Source organism: Emys orbicularis, chromosome 4 (assembly GCF_028017835.1).
Source record: "Emys orbicularis isolate rEmyOrb1 chromosome 4, rEmyOrb1.hap1, whole genome shotgun sequence".
NCBI lineage: Eukaryota > Metazoa > Chordata > Testudines > Emydidae > Emys > Emys orbicularis.
Window position 1 is genome coordinate 149979326 of NC_088686.1, and position 15151 is coordinate 149994476.

Here is a 15151-nt window from a genome sequence, read left to right on the forward strand (position 1 = left end):
GGGAAGGTGAAAGACTGATGACACTGGTCTGAGATGGGCATAGTGCCCCTCAGTCCTACTTAAAGCACACCTCTACTGTTCCAGGCCTACAGCTCTATCAATGCATCTTAATCCTGACCTACTGTACACAGGGTTAGGCCAGTCCTAGGCTTCCAACTAACTCTCTCAATTCATTTCTGTCTTGCCCCACAGCATCTCCTGCTGTTCCAGTCCTAACCCAATCTCAACTCTGCTGATGCTGAGGCATCTCAGACCTGACCTGTAGCAGGCTCTGCTATATACTGGGTGTCCTACAGCTTTCTCAGTGCATCTCATTACAAATTGGCAGAGCTCCTGAACTGTTATACAGAGTACATCTGATATGGTTCTGTGGGGGCAATGGTACATATGTACAAAAAACAGTACTCTGCCTATTTGCCCAGTATAAGGAAGAGCTCATTGGATCGGCGGGTATCGTTCGATGTATCGGGGATCGATTTATCGCGTCTCGATCCGCGAATTGATGCCTGTACCCCACCTCGGCAGGAGGAGTAAGCGGAGTCGATGGGGGAGCCACGGCAGTCGACTCACCGCTGTGAGGACGGCCAGGTAAGTTGAACTAAGATACTTCGACTTCAGCTATGCTAATAGCGTAGCTGAAGTTGCGTATCTTGGTTTGAACCCCCCCGCCTGCTAGTGTAGCCCAAAGAATGTAGAATATATGGGGTTCATAGGAGTTCAGTCCCACAGTCAGGGGACCATCTGCAATGAACCATATCCTACATACAGTGCATACAACTTTAAGAACCATTCAGAACTTCAGTGCCAAGAACTCTAGTCTAACTCTAGTCTGCTTAGTCCGCTAAAGGAACAGCTTCACTAGAGCAGCTAGCAGACCATCAGCAAGTCCATTATATTGCAGCAGAGGGCATAGCACCTCTGCTGCAATATAATTACATAGTTCTATGTAATAGTCTTTGTCTCTGGCCTGTCCCATCCCAGGCATCAACAATACCTGGCTTCAAGCCATTTGTCTTTCTGTTGAGCTTTAATGATTATTTATTATTAATTTTTCTGACTTTAAAGAAGATTCAAGGCCTGTCACTCCTGGAGAAGGACAAAACCAAGAAGAGGGGTAAAATGGAGTATATCACTGTTTTAGGTTTCCATTTCAAGAAGTAAGGCATCCCTGCTTAAGATTCTCACTGGCTGAGATATAAGAGCCAAGTGAAGAGGGGGCAGAAGCAGCAAGTGCCTTACGGAGGCCAATCTGCATTCTCTCAGGCTCAAGGATTGGGCTCTCCACTCCCCCAATAGAATATTTTGACAAAAATAATTTGTTAAATTAAAAAAGAAGTGCAGCATAGGAGCAGGGATCCATGTCCCAGAAATACAGAACTCATTTGAACACTGGAAATTCTCATCAGTTGAGGTTTTAGTCTAACACCACAAATGGAGCAGTCCTTTTAAAACTGCAGCAGCAAAGCTTATACTACAAATCAAGTGATGAGCATTGTCTGTACTGTGGAGTCTTCTTTCTAATTCCTTTGGCTTCTTATCACATTGACTCTGTATAAACTGAAGAGAATGTATAAAGTTGGCCTCTCAAACTTTTCAGTGTTTAACTTCAGTTCGATTAAACACTTATGTATGTGTACAAAGTGAAAAATGAGGTTAAAGAGGTTAATGCTTTAATGCTTTTAATAACTCTTAACCACATGGCTGTATTTTGTCAAATAGAACATGGGTTCTACCAGGAAAAGCATGTGCTAGATAGGAAATGATGCTTCCAAAAAGAACAAAAGTGCTACAATGCAAAATGCTTCTAGGCCATCTTGAAAAGTCACACATAGTATTTCTGCACTGGAAATTAATGTAAAGGGCTTTACAAGGGTGTAACTCACAGCATAAACCAGGAAGGAATGGATTTTTTTTGTCAGACTTGCAGTTTAGAGAAAATTCACAAAACAGCCTGCAGAACTCCTCAGCACTGGGCAGGATTGAGGGGTTTTATAGAGTCCTGAGTGCAAAACAAAGTCAGTAAAACCAGGGGCAACCTCAAGAACTGGTCCTAGGGGCCTTAAAACAGTGCCATCATGTGTGCCAGCCCTCATCCATGGTGACCCACTGGCAGCCAAAATGCTGGAACTGGGAGAAGTGGAAATAAAGCAAAGGTTCCTTCTTTGTATAGTGAGTGTCAGGAGAAGGACGAGACAATATCAGAGATGTGGATGGTAGCTGAGAATGACTGAAGAAACTGGCCTCCTCACCACAGGAGATTCTTGCATTTAGTCAAAAACAGCATTAGACTGGCACCAATAATCACTATTAGTGGTGGGATCAGCATGGTACAAGAGACTATGGACCAAATTCCCTGCTGGTTTAGCTCTCATAGAGTACTGCCAGCAGAAATGGGCTCTGTCCCCGGCTGGAAGTGTTTCTCCTCACATCCCCGCTAGTTGGAAAATCCATTAGATTCAGTGTAGTTACTCTGGATTTAAACCAATGGAAGTGAGAAAAGAATTAGGCCCAAAAGAAGACAATTCTTGCCTTGAGGTGCTTACAGGCTGGATATCTTGGCTCACAATTTAGAAATTGAACTTAAAATATAATTAAATAATTATTATATAAATGTAATTTGCAATTTTTGGATGGCTCATTTTAAAAAGCTGTTTGATTATGGTATTAATGTGAAGGGCAGGTAATGTTGTGATTTAACTGCTACTCGCCTTGACAAAAACTGTAGCAATTAGCAGGATCCACAGAATCCCCACAACTCTCCACTTCGCTGACTAAATCCTATCTACCCATTTCTTATCCTTATATTCTAATGTGTAGCATTGCTGTGCAAAACAGAAATTCGGTGACAAAGGAGTACATATTGGAGGAAATGGATTTCAAAGTTACTAAGAAATGCAGCCCCATTGTTAATCTTAATTACCCAGTTTTGACAAATCTGGAAGAATCACCCATAACACTGTGTAGTTTAAGTTAATGAGTCTAATATTCTTTATATAATTAAAACAAACTTTCATAAGATGGAATCCAGCTTGGAAGAAAAGAAAAACATGATCATTGATAAATGGATGAAATATACATCCAGCTATTTTAGTCTCCCTGCAGCTACACTCCATTCCTGATAAAATGCTGATGGATGCATTCCACAATAATTATTTTGCAGTGCTTAATACAGGGTGTCAAGATACTCTGCCTTATGGAAAGCAAGTCTGAAGTCTGGGATCTCATTGATGTACTTACAAAAACATAGTTTGGTATTGTAATGAGCTGAATATTTCAAATCTTACCCTATATGTTCATTTAAATTCACCAGCATCACAAGAATTTGTGATCTAGCATTGATTAGGTGTAAATTGGCCACTTGCTTTAATATGTAGGTGCTTTAATATTTTATATGTAAATCCCCAAATATCTGTGCATTGTAATATTTCAGGAACAAACCTGGGTTTCTGTGCTTAGATCAAGTATATGAGTGTGGTACAGGGTGTTCCATGGCAGAAGGGGAAGCAAGCCTGCCATTTTGTTAGCATTACTATCCACAGCCACTACTGGAGTCTCAATGCTGAAGTAGGCTCTGGGGCTGTTGTCCCACCGGCCAAGTGGGATAGTGAGGAGGTTTGGCTAAAGGATCTGTATTATCATGGAAGCCAGCTCCCTTATCCCATCCTATCATGGTGCTTCAAAATGACCCCCACGGAACAGCAAAGTTCAGCACAGCTCTGTGAGGTGAAGGGGTGCAGACACCCTATGCAACCTCCCTGTTTCCTATCCTATCCATGCACATTGGGACTGCGCCAGTTCTGCTGCCTACCCAGTTGACCCAGTTTCTGAACACCCACATCTTTGTAGATGGAATAGTGCCATTTCCAAAGCTGATGGAGACCTAGGATAGGATTTTCAAAGGAGCCTAAAGCAGTTAGGCACTCAAATCACATTGAAATGTAGCAGGAGTTGGGTGCCTAACTATCTTAGGTATCTATGAAACACCCAGTCCTCATTCCTGACAGTATAATGGATGAATAGTGAGAATAAGAATAAAACTTTGCTTTTCATGATTGCAAGAGAACATAATGCAGTGTTTTAAGAATAAATAATTCAAGCCCATCTTTCTCCCTGGACTGAGGTATTTTCCCACCACTTTATTCTAGGAAAGCATTTGAGAACTTAATGAGAATTTATATCTTCCATTGACATTATTTCTCTATTAATTTTACTAGGAAGATTTCTCTGATGTCTTTGACATTAAACAGAAGAGTCTTCGTATTATCTAACACCAAGCCAACTGGAATAAGCTCCAGAGAAGAATGAACACCCTCTAATGCTAAACAGGAGCTGTTCACTGTATCTCAGAGCTTTTTCTCCCTGGGTCATAGCTGAGTAATGGAATTTTTAAAATCTGTGTAAATCCTAGTTGAAAGGTGATGCCTGATGAAATTTCCATGGCTGAAGCTCAATCTCTGGTTTTCACCCGCATGCTATAACATCAAATTCTGCCTTCTGAAGACTATTCTTCTTTTTGATTTAACTGCATTGTACAAAAAACTACATAAAGGGAAGGTTAAGACGGCACAAGTAAGTGCTCAAAAGTCAGGAAATGCCAAACAAATCTTGTTGCCAGAGCTACAGAAGTGAGCACAAGCCTGAAAGTTGCCAAAGAAGGAAACCACAGGATGAACTTGTATTGCAAACAAAACTATTCCCTCGTCCCAGATTTCAGGGCTTTAGATTATTATTATTTTATTATATGTATAAGAGCAGGGTCTAGAAACCCCAATCAGGTTGGGGCCCCGTATTGCTAGGTGCTGTAGACATATAGTAAAGATAGACCCTGGCCCACTGAGCAGGCATTTTTAGATTAAGACAAGATGCAACAGGCTAGTGAAATAAACAAAGGGGGATCAGGTGCCAGGGAGAGGGGATGGGGTACCAGTAACATTTCTCACAGACTAGCTGTATGCACCTAACCCTCCTAGATCCTTTAACAAGGAACAGTAACAAAGAATTAAGATCCCTTTGACCAGTGGTTCTCAGACTTTTGTACTGGTGACCCCTTTCACATAGCAAGCCTCTGAGTGCGACCGCCCTTATAAATTAAAAACACTTTTTAATATATTTAATACCATTATAAATGCTGGAGGCAAAGCGGGGTTTGGGGTGGAGGCTGACAGCTCGCGACCCCCCCCATGGAATAACCTGAGGGGTCCCGACCCCCGTTTGAGAACCCCTGCCTTTGACTATTCCTCTCTTTTTCATAACAATACAGCATGTGGTTAGAACCCTTTTTCTGGTTCTTTCCTCCCCAGCCTCTTGGTAATCAGTAACTTTATATGAGTAAGTGACATCACTACAAAAGCCACCCTCATCCATTCTACAATTCCTAGTGCCTGAGCTGCACCCATTGACATCAGTGGTGAAGGATTGGGCCTCTAGTCACCATCAATGATTGTACTGCATCATGAAAGGTGCCATAAAGTGAAGAGCAAGCAGTTGAGAGCTTGTATTTCTTCAGAGATCGTACTGTTCTGTCATCTCCCCATGCAGGCCATGAAACCCCTAATGTGCGGGGCAGGCAATTATTTTCCTTTCATATGCATTGCCATTTACATGAGCGGCTGCAGAAAATTCCAGAACATGCTGAAGAACAATTTCCATTTTGGCAGATATTGGCTCGGATATTTTTATCTTGGTACATGTGAACTAATCATTACAAGTGCAATGCCAACAAAAATGTATCCAATCAGGTTGAAGCTGATTGTCATGCAGAGAGCCAGCAGAAGTGCTTGGCACCACTTACACCCAGAAATCTTAAGTGGAATGTAAGTAGTGGATAGGCTGTGGGGCTGATCTTCTGCACGCGGTGAATTTCACCCCTAGTTCATAGAATTTTGTACACTAGCTTCTGCATGACTGGAAAAATATACCCATACCAGAAACACTGCAAGGACATCTGTACCTTTATCACTTTAATAGATTAATGGGGGCAATTATTCGTCCAAGAAATAGGTGAGCAGAAAACTTGCAGATTTCACAGTTTCCCCAAGAAATGGTGCATTTCTGTAATTCTCAGAACACAGTATATTTGGCATTTATTATTTTTTTCAGTATACCTTTATGCCTGTCTTTATTCCTGTAAAATTGAAAATACATACAGCCAAAATTAGACTGTTTTTGATGAACAAGTATTACATTCATTTTTAACTGCTCTCTTTCCCAGTTTTCAACATTTTGCTGCCATCAGTTATGCTTCTTTTGCATGGCATATAGTAAAAAAGCTTTATTAGTATAATCAATCATCTTAACATATTTTCTGTCCCACATACAACAACAGTCATTGTGGTGCAATCAACAATGAGTATTCCAAGGATTCCTGATTGTTTTGGGTTTGACTCTTCTTTTATCATGTAGTGATTTACAGTAAAGAACTGAAACATCAGTATTTTACATTGAAATGACCAACATTACTATCCAGGCACTGTTGCCCCTATATAACAGATCTCAGATGGACTCTCAGAGAGTTAGCCAAAAGCAATAGATGACTCCATAATTTCTATTTTATTTTTAATGAAAAACAACAAAAAGTGACCACAGTAATTTGCAATCAAAGTCTCAGTAGCTTTTAAAGGACTATTACTTTTCTGAGATTCTGCCCTTTGTTTAAATTTTGTTTGACAAGTGCTTTATAAATGAGCAAAAGAGGTGGTTTATGTTTCATTAATGAGGTTGATAGTGGTTAATTACTGACGTGGCATAAACAATCCAATGCCAGATCAAGCAGGAAGGGTCAGTTATGCAGAAAAGATCCAGCTGGAACAGATATGATTTCCTTTAACTATTTGAATACCAAACCATTTATAGACAAGATCTCCTGAGAACTCGAACCCATAAGAGTTCTGAATTCTATGGTTCTAATTGATGCTAGGCTTGGAACATAAAACAGGATTTAGGAACAGCAACTTTCTGTACTAGCTGTCTGCTGAGCTCAGACTCCAGAAGACGCTCATCACATTTCTTAGACCATTGAAAAGATAGAGACATCTTCACCACATAGGATGGCCTGTAGAAGGGGCCACAATGATGCTAATGAATGAAATGAGGTTGCTAAAGTAGTGTGGCATGACAAATATAAGAGGGTCTTTCAGGTCAGACTCACAGCATCATCACAGCTGATTATTCTTGAATATGAACTTACATGTGCCTTCCATACATTGTACCGTGGTATTTCCAGACTCCAGCTCCTGACATACACAAAGTGTTCTATCAATCTCTGGAGCCTGAATATATAAGTCAAATGAAGTAAACCTTCCCAGTCAAGCAAAGCATGCTCACTGAATTGGGTGATTTCCTTTGTCATCATGCTGTTGACCAGATAGGGTTAGTAGTGTTTTCAAACCTGAGCTATGCCTTATTGCTAAACAATTTGTAATCAGTTTATACTGATTATTTGCCTCATATGATTATTTTGATTTGTTTGTTTGAATTAATTTGCTGTGTTGGGAACTAAGATATGCTATCAAGATTGACTGGTTCTTGTGAACAATCTATAGCAAAAAATGAGAAAAGTTGTGGCTTTGTCATAGCAAAAAAAAAGTATAGAAATGAGCAGCTAATCCTGTGGTAACATCAAAAACTGCTGTTGTAAATGTGAAATGTCAGTAAAACCAGGGGCAAATATGAAATGTGACCTGAGTCCAAATTTAAACCATCTGATGCTTCCTCAACATCATATCAGGCAGGGATAATCATGATGCTTCATGAGAGAAGGCCCTGAACCCCAAAAGTCTTAAATTGTACCCTAGGAAGTCCCGAAAGCCCATTGCTGTAATAGCTAAATCAACAAAAATCTTTCAGAATGGAGGAGCTTTGAGTTCTTTTACAAAAGTGAAATTGGTATAAAGAAATATAGCTAAGCAACTGTTCTCTAAGACTGCTCAACTACAATGCAATATGCTAGAATACAGAACAGCACCATACTACAAAAGTGTGCATAATACAATGTAGCACAAATTATTCTGGTTAATTTAATGAAAAAAGTAGCACTAACTTCTTCATGGGCAGTTAAGAATGCCAAGGGCCAGATTATGCAACGTTTTATAAATGAAAAGAAACAATAGAAAATCACTACAAAAGACCCACATACAGAGATTTCATAAACTTCTCTGGAGCCCATTCCGGAGGTGTGCACATCAGAATTATGTGCTGTTGGGATCCTGAGTGATGCTGAGCTGTAGAATTCTAGGTATGTTCAAATTATAAAATACACAGCCATAACAGCTGCCTAAGAGCTTACAAACAAATGGCAAAACTATAGCCAATGTGTAGTGGAGACATGGATTAATCTTCCTGTACAATACAGCAGCACAGTATGTTAAAATTAAAATATGTAGAAAAAGTTTAATGTTTACATAGTTTAGAGACACTGGCCTCACATATTTCCAAATTCAATTTATTATGGCACATATATATGTTAAAATAATACTATTACAGTGCTCTCTTACTAAGCAACGTATGTTATCTATTAATGTGCAGAGATGCCAGTGTTAAGCAATTAAATTAGGAGAATGTCAAACTCTATCAAGAAAGCAAAATATTTAGTAAGCTGCCTAGAGAGAACTCTGGGAAAATATGACGTGAGACTCCCAGTGGCCTCTGTCCCTGATGATACAGTTATTATTTGATTTATGTGGACTTGCAGCTGCCCTTGCTTTGACCCTAGGAAGGGCTGTGTGGGAAGTTTGTGTCTCAGATAGGCTGAAGCGTTGGTCTGCAGAGTGTCTGGAGCCTAAGTGTATGCAAAGAAACTGATAAATAGGGAAAAGGCCCAGTTTGCTCCAGCTGGAAATCAGAAAGTTGAAGGAACTGCTGCATCCTCACAGACCCACTCTAGGAAGAGAGGGCATTCTCTCCAGAACTACTGTATGTAAGTATTTTATTCAGTTCTCTAAAATCTTGTGGATTTTACAGTATCAGTCTACACAAAAATTAACTGCTCTATTAAGATATTTGCAGTTTAGAACACTTTTGTCATCTGATTTTTAAAATGCTGATCAAGGAACAATAGAAAAAATTATACCTTTTAAATAAGGTGTTCTTTACTGCCAATCATTTTGTTTCAGGAGTATTAGACATATGTAAACTGCTTTGGTGACCTACAATATACTGGCCATTCAAGAGATGCATTTTCCCCTCCTGAAGATAACAAGGAAGTGCAAAATTCAGTGCAATAATAATCAGAAGTATTTTAGTCATATAATTATTATGCAATGGCAGCTTCTAAGCCCCAAGGATTCTGTGTGACATTCAGGATTAGATTTGGTGGTAAAATTAATCCTGTGTCTGAAGTACAAATGTGTCTGTTAACTGTGTAAAAATTTAATTTATTTAATTGTTGATGTCCTTCTAAACTAACTTTTTTTTAGTGGTGGATCCATTTCAGTGTTACCCATTCTCAACAAACCAGACAGGCAGACATCAAAGCTATACAGTTATAAAGGACCTGTCTCCCTTTATTTTTCCAATTAATTTAAATTATTCCTTTTAAATAATTACACACATAGCAATTATTTAAAAGTAAGTAGCAGAGATTACAAAATCGTCACATACAAAACTATCCATCAATAGGATAAAGCAATCCCTGTTACGGAAAGTCCCAAAAAAGACACCATACAGACAGATGAACAGAGCAAATACCATTTACGGGATGGGGGTAAGCTTTCCTCGGAGAGCAGTTTGATTTGGGATTCTTCACATATTAAAAAACAAAAATCCAAAATAAAACAAAAATCCCCACCAGAGCTCATATTATTAAAAGGCCTGATTTATGCAGCACCATGTTATCTGATTCTATTAGCTTTCTTTGCAAAATGAATCCACTCTTAGTTTAATCACAGATGTGGTTAGAGGATTGCCTTTTGAGTGCAGCCAAATATACTACCTGGGATATCAGAATATAATAGCCAGTGAGAGTGGCTGGTAACTTCTTGTCAATTCTTGGTTTAATTTTCATAACTTCAGAAAGTACAACTCCCACTCCGGAGACAAAACAAAGCTGGAATCAAAACTGAGATTGAAATCCACTGCCTAATTCGTGTGGTTGTTCATTCATGCTTTCTTTCCCAGGATATAGGGTGCACTAAATAAATCTAAAAGACCTTCAGCTCAAGTTCCTGACATTCCTTTGGAACAAGAAATTTCCCTTTTAACACAACTGTCAAAATATTTACGATAGATGTTAATGTACTGTCAATTCAGACATTTTGAAGAGCTCCCTGGAGGGTCTCCTTAAAGAAATATGTTCCACATTGTAATAGTTATCATAATAAAATTATGAAAAACAACATAGCATCTTCTGCCATTAATAACATGAAAACAGATGCACAGTATGTCTTCAGTTTGTATACGTGACTTCTGGTAAGTGACTCAGATGTTTTTGTGTCACGAGTTCATACTTTACTTTTTATACATTGATGAGTTTACCATTAAAACGTCACTTTCCCTTCACTTTTGATAAACTGAAGATGACTGACAAATCCTTTCATTAGGACTAATAGCTGAATATTCCTGAACCTTTGTATGACACGCAAGATTTACAGTGGATGGATAACCTACTGTTTTAGTAGATGTTCCAGTTTACATTTTGTCACCTGATGGAGATTTAATACTATCAAAAGTAAGGTTAGAAAAGTAAAACAGTATGATTTTCAGATGTGCCTATGTTACTTAGGAGCCTAAGTACCATTGACTTTAATCTTTGTCAATCAATTAGGCAATTCTTAAAAATTTTTGCTAACTCATTGTGGAAAGGACATTTTATTTCTTTTATATGCTTCCTAATAACTATGAAAAAAGACTTTCCATACAAAAGGCTTAGCAGGAATAACATCAGAAACAGTAAAAAATGAGCAGGGCATAATGTGTATCTTTATACATGAAAAACTCATCTTAAAGCAGCCTAATTAAGGACTAAAGTGTTGGGCCCTAAATGTGGCACTAATTGTGATCCTAGATAACTGATATGATTGCTCTCATTAAGGTGTGCATCACAGTTCCCAGTCTAACACCCCGTTTTCAGTCGCAACTTTCAAAAACGTTTACTTTTTAGGTTAAAATTCCCCAGACTTCATCTCTGTGCAAAGGTGATTTTTTTGTCTTTTCTTTTTAAAGTGTAAGTAATAATGGTTCAATAAGAGAAGTGTGTGTGTGTGTGTGTGTGTGTGTGTGTAATATTCTTTTTCCATTATAAAAAAAATGGTTGTAACTCTTCTGACTGGGGTAAAACATTAAAATTTGTCAGAGAAACAGCTGTCATTGAGGAGAAGAGCTTTTGAGTGTTCTGGTGAAATCTGGTTATGATTCGATCAAGTTATGATACTTTGAAAATTGCATGCGGAGCAATTGAATTTATTTTGCTAAGTTCAGCATGGGCAACTAAGGAATGCTGTGTTCTGTATGTATGCATGCCTAACTTAGAGTATGTGAAAGGAATACTGCAGGTAGACATGTGGGGTGAGGAAATACTTCCACAGAGTTCTTGGTTCAGTCCCTCCAGACCTCGTAAGCTGTAAGAGATTAGAGACAGCTACTGCACCCATTGTAGATGTGCATGTAGGTGCTCTGCACTTCATACGATTTGCAGGTGAAGGCCTCATTCTTGCCGACCTCCTCAAATGTGAGAGATAGAGTTTATAGATTCCAGTTTATAGCATATACACATGCTATTGTCAATTTTGCAAACCAGCAGAGCTTTAATGTCCTGGGGATTGAAGTTCCTTCTTTTAGTATTTTTTCTATTTTCCATATTTTTTATTTACTACCCACCCCTCCAAGGCAATTTCATACCTGAAAACTATATTAAAAATGGTCTCTCAAAGTCAGGAAATTCCAGTTCCTTGTGCATATGCATCACGATGACAATATACAGCCTTTAATTAATTCTCAAATAAACATGTGGTTCTTCATTTTAATATCATTTTGATTGTTTTCTAAAGTGAAGAAATACTCCAGTTTACACTGACCCAGTGTAACCTGAAAATTCAGCGGTCACAGCTGACATTCACATATATAACTGTGAACATAGAATTAAGGACTATGGGCTAGAATCACAAAGGGACTTAGTTATTGCAGTGCTTAGCACTGCAATGCCTAGCTTGGAGGTGCCTTGTCACCCAGTGCAATCCACAGACCTGAGTTAAGCACCTAGGCTCCCTATATAATGCATGGGGAGAGTTGGGTGCCTCAGAATAGGATCCACAAAAACCAACATGATGAGCAGGGTGCTGCCAAGTTAGCCAATAGGAAATGCCAAGGAAAGGGGAGCGTGCTAAGCCCTAGCCTTGCAAGGAGCTGGGTGCCTATCTCTGCTGGGATTCTCAGCTGTGAATCTTCTCCTGGAGTTAGGCACCTAAGTTGTTTTTTACATAAAATGTTGGGGGCAGGAGGCAGTAGCAGCAGTAGTCCTCTTATCTTTAGCCCAGTAGTTAGGACCCTCAATCAGCAGGTGGGAAATCCAGGTTCAATTCCCCCATCTACCTGCTATGGAGAATAGATATGAACTTGGGTCTTCCACTTCTCAGGAGAGTGCCCTAACCACTGGCTGAGTGTCTCTCTCTCCGTTTCCCCTGTTAAAGTTATACCACGTTGTATACATAATTAACTATGTATTGGGTCAGAGAGCATGTCAGACTGACTCTATAGTCCAGTGGTTGGGGCACTCAGCTAACTAGAGGAACACCCCAAGTTTAAATCCCTTCTCCACATCAGGCAGAGGAGGGAAATGAGTCTGGGTCTCCCACATCCTGGGTGAGTTCCTTAACCACTTGGCTAAAGGTTATAAGGGAGGCTGCCATCTCCTCCCCCAGCCTGGCTGTTTTATGTGGGGTCAGGCATGCTCTGATTATGCATACTGTGTTGCATCCCACAGGGTAGATAGACAGATGCCTAATTTGAGTATCCCACTGGGGCTTAAGTGTGAGATAGGCACCGTGTGCTTAGACTGAGGCAGCTGTGGGTATGCTCACTAGCAGAAAATTAAGTGACTTGGGAATTTAACAGTGGAAATATAGATATGTGGGAACTTAAGGTGCCTCCAAGGTTAGATGGCAGCAGCTGAGCAAGAATTTTGAGGATCCCCATGGTGCCTAAATGTTGGCACCTATCTCCTCTTGTGGAACTAGCCCCATACTGTAATGCATACAACACAAGATGATAGAATTAAAGTTGAACGTTCAATCTTAACTTTGGCATTTCCTAACTGTGGAGAGCTTTGCTATGCAACCTTAATGTTCTCATGTCATTTTTTGGATGAAATATAGAACATAATTTAACTTTTGTTTCTCCGTGACCTTGAAAGACCATCACAAAGAGCCCAATCCTGAAATCCTTTCTCAAGTAACACTCATTTAAGTCAGTGGAAACTTCGCCTGAATAAAGACTAATTCATTATATCAGGATCAATTTAATTAATCTGACACATTACAGATGTGAATGTGGGTTTTGTACTCAATTTACATTTTTGATAGACTGGATCAGTGTAACTTTATTTTACTTTGGAATACTTTTTCACATAGAACAACCATCAAAAGGATGTTGGAAACACACACATCAGTTTAAAAAAATGCATATTTACCGAAGGAAAAAATTTAGACTTTGTCCATGCCAAATTGATCTGATTGATAAGGCCCCCACCCAGGATTCACTGAGTCACTCTCTTTCAAACAAATATTTACTAGCAGAGATAACACAATGGCAGCATTCCAGCCTTACAGCACCTTTTCTCCTTGTGCTGGTGACATGAGGGGAAAGTTTTCTATTCCATGAATATGTCTATGCTGGGGGAGGGTATTAATGTATATTTTGGGAGAGGAGGTTTATGCCTCAAGATATGGCTTCAGTTCAGATTCCCTGGAGTCATAAAATCATCTTCTCAGGTACAGTAGATAAACTATTCCATGTAGCCGGCTGTGACCATCTTTCAGGTGAGCCCTTAAGATCCAAGCTCTTATCTGCTCTGCAGGAGTCATTACTGATCCCATGATGCCGTCATTTTCTTCCAGAGTACGGATATGTCTACATTGCAGAGGAAAGTGTGCCTACCAGTTTGGGGAGGCAGAGAGGCACATGCTAGCTTTGCTCAAGCTAGAGCATTAAAAATAGCAGCATGGATGTTGCAGCATGAGCTACCCACCCAGGTACAAGCCTGCCTGACCCTGTGGATCCAAGCTCAGGTGGCTAGGCCATGCTGATGCCCAGGCTGCAATGTCTACACTGCTGGTTTTAATGCATTAGTTAGAGCAAAGTTAGTCTGTCTCCCTAGGCTGTGAGGAGTGCTCCAAGCTGCAGTGTAGACATACCGTAAGAGTTTAACCTAGGATCTTCCCCAAACCATTGTGGAGCATACTATGTGCTTGGTGGCTGCAGTTCAATAATTTTTGTATCAACTGTGAATTTCTTTGGGATAAAAGTTTCAGTAGAAATGTAAAATATTGGGTGCATCTCTCTTAGGGTTCATCTACATTTGATCTTGGGGATGTGATTGAGGCAACGCTAGTGTGAGTACCTCTGTGTGAGCTGGGAATCACATCTCCCAGCTCAAATACAGATGGATCCATAGTGTGAGTATATACTATATTCTTTTTCTGTAGCACATTTCAGCATTTCATACAAGTTTTCAGTTACAGCATATGTTTTGTACACACTACATATTTTACATAAAGTCTATTTTAGAAATGTTTTAGACATTTTACATTTTTTTAGACAGGCATTCCTTGTATCCCTCCTCCTGTGAAGTAAGGTGCCTTATTTATCATGAGTCCAACTGTTCAGTACTTAGAGAGAAAATTATGATGATTAATCAACTTTAGAAACTTCTAAATATTACCTAAAATAGCTTTACTGTGATGATTTCAATAGTCAGAAATGTAGTTTAATTACAGTATTTTCAGCCCAGTTCAGTAGCTGTTAATCTGAAGTTCTCTAGCATGCAGCATTTTCATAGGTGTTAAAGCCCACATTATCCTGTTGTTACCTAAAATAACTGCTGAGTTTTGGATTTTGCAAAATATTGACTTTATATTTAATCAAATCCTGTAATTCTTTGAAAGCAACTTCACAGTTAACAGAATGAGCTTTCATTTATGATATTCTGTGACGTATAAAATGG